This window comes from Mirounga angustirostris, unplaced genomic scaffold (genome assembly GCF_029215605.1).
Source record: "Mirounga angustirostris isolate CCGP_5_RB_7025 unplaced genomic scaffold, mMirAng1.0.hap1 SCAF_6, whole genome shotgun sequence".
Classification (NCBI taxonomy): Eukaryota; Metazoa; Chordata; class Mammalia; order Carnivora; family Phocidae; genus Mirounga; species Mirounga angustirostris.
In genome coordinates this window covers 138126732-138129639 of record NW_026991714.1, presented here as the reverse complement: position 1 = coordinate 138129639, position 2908 = coordinate 138126732, and positions in this window count along the sequence as shown.

The following is a 2908-nucleotide window of genomic DNA, read 5'->3' as shown; positions in this document are numbered from 1 at the left end:
GAGAGAAAGGGCCTCATTTGTGAAAAGGGATCTAAACACCATAGCATCCACTCCAACTATGGACTGGAAATTTCCTTCACATTGCCTAGTTGGAAAATCCAAGTCAGGAAACCTGAATGGCTCAGTCAAGCTGTGGATGAGCCTTCCCAGTCTATCCTTGGTCTAATTCGAGATGGCTGGAGCCACAAACATGGCCAGGCCAATCCAGGTCCATGGAGCAATTGCAGATGTTTAATTGGGGCAATAAATATCAAGCAGAAAACCAGACTGCTATTATGGAAATCCTAAATGCTACACAGTTAATAAGCCAAACTACAAATTTATAGCTAAGCTCCTTGTTGGCCAAAGATAAAGGAAAACCCTGATCGTTTGGCATGATTTTCATTATACTTAAGTCGGTTTTCCAGGAAAAATAAAGGTGGTTTTTTTTTCCCCCTTTTTGGTCAATTCCAGGTCAATTTTGATTAAAAAAACAAAAAACAAAACCCTTATGATCTGATGAGCACAGGTTGGAGTTGGGTAAACAGGATGGGGAATTCCACTGACATGCTGGCAATCTCTACCTGAAATGAACCCTGGTCGTTGGTCATCGGTGGTTGTGACTCCTGTCATCTACGATGTTTGGAAAGATACAAGAACCATCCATGCAGCACAACTGTGTGACTTCCAAGTACAGCACAGCCCAATATGAATTAAACACCTCGGGATCTTCACACAACAATTGATCTGCCCATTTGTAGTTCTTTCCTTTCTTTAATCTTTCAGCAGGGCTTCAATCTTCCCTCTCATATTTTAAATTTCCTCTGTTCGGTGGTTGTCTATGGCAGGGAGTGTATTTTTTTCCCCCCGATCTCTCCCATCCCATCAATCAGTTCTGCAAAAACACGAGTCCGCCCCCTTGGATCTTCAGACTCACAAAGAGCTATCACCTGGGCTGTGTGATGCTTCTTGTTCTAAGTGTACCTTTGATTTATTAAACATTTTTGAATAAAATTCAGCATACGTTTTGCATGTTGGGAAGCCCTCCACTCCCCACTTCAGTGTAATAGAAAACCTGGAAGAGAGGAGGGATCTTGAGATTTGGGTGTCCCTTTCTGTCTAAACCTGTCGGCTTTCCGAATAGAATGTGCTATTTTCAAAAGCCTTTTCCCCTTGGGGGGTGGCAGACCTCGGAGCACCCCCACCAAAGATGTACTTCTAGACACGCCTGACGTTGACATCTTTTCCAAACATGTTTGCTTCCAGCTTTGTGCTATGGCAGCAAGAGCCTGGGCTGGCGTTAGAACCAGTGGTAAAGCCACACACTTGCTGTGTGATCTTGAGCAAATTTCTTAATGTATCTGAGCCTGTCTTAAATAATTTTTGTGTGAATTAAATGGGATGATATATGTGAAGGAGGTAGAAGTGGAAACAACACACACACACACACACACACACACATGTGTGATTTGTCCCCCTGAATCATACATTCTTTCACTGATTTTGGAAGAACTCATTCAGGGCAGGGTGCTATGGCATTCTAAAATGCATAGAGACTTCCATCTCTGTCAAGGGAAATCCAAATAGGCAAATCTACAAGCAGCTATAAAACCAGGTCCTTGCTGAGGCCAACTCTGAGCCATGCAGGACATAGAGAAATTGGAGGAGGGCATATTGGAAGAACGGAAGGCACAAAGCGGGTCCCACTGGTCATTACAGAATAACTCAGCTAACACTCATACCTACCCACACACCCCAACCTCACGCCATTCAGTAAAATCGGTTGCCATATTGGTAATTACTAACCATCACCAACATGTATTTCTTGGGTCTTTCTGAGGATAGAGCTCGGAGGATGGACCATACCTACAGGCTCTACTGAAGGCCCTCACCCCCCATCTGGGGAGGCATAATTTCTCTATGACTCAGTTTCCTCATTTGGGACACGAGGGCAGTATTAGTATGCACCTCATGGGGTTGTTATGACAATTAAATGGGTTATGACGTGTGAAGTTCAAAACGCTTGAAACTGTTCCAGCTCTTGGGAATGCTCTACAAGCATTGGTTAAATGACCCACCCTCCGGAGATTCTATGGTCGGGGTTTCAAACACTACTATCTAAAGCTGCCTTGTTAATTAGCATAGAGGGTGTTAAAAAAATAAATTTCGGGGGTGAGATAGCAGGTTGACTGAAATGGTGGAGCAGGTGCCTTTGTGCAATACAAAACAAAAGAGTCTGGTGAAGCTGGCTGCCCAACCCTTCAGAGAAAAATTCTCCGTCTAGATATCCTCGTGGTCTTGGCTCTCATTCCTGGTCCAACCAAAGACCAGACCTACAATTGCAAAGTGACCCTTGCCTGCAGGGTGGTGTCAGAGCACCTGCGACAGCAGAGTGGAGACTTACAAGGACCCCACCTGGGTGATTTGATGCCTCCTTTTTGCATGTGGCAGACCGCTTTTATTACAGTGCCCTCAGCTAGCAGGTTGGGAGGGGAAGCCATGCAGCTCCCATCCCCCTCTGATGAGCAGAGACTCCTTTTGTTTTCCCCAAAGCCTGACAGCCTATTTGGATTTCCCAATAGCTTGGCTTGGGTCAGTTCGCAGCCCAGGAAGTATTGAGAACAGCTCCTGCCATGTAGCGCAGACCTCAAATGTTAAGCCATTACGACCCCAGGACATAGTTAGAGACTGGCCAAGTGTTAGGTCACGTGGAACAGACGACAGGAGTGACAGACCGGGGGAAGAGGAAGCCAGGACCCCGTGGCCAGAAGCTAAATGGGGTCTCCCTCTCCACAGATCCGGGTTTAGTTCTAGCGCCCTCTTGTGTCCCTTGGTACCTCTGGGCAAATCGGCGACTTCCCCAAGCCTCATCTTTTTTTTAACTGTGAAGTGTCGCGCATTCAGCCAGTTTTGCCAATGCGGTGAGGAA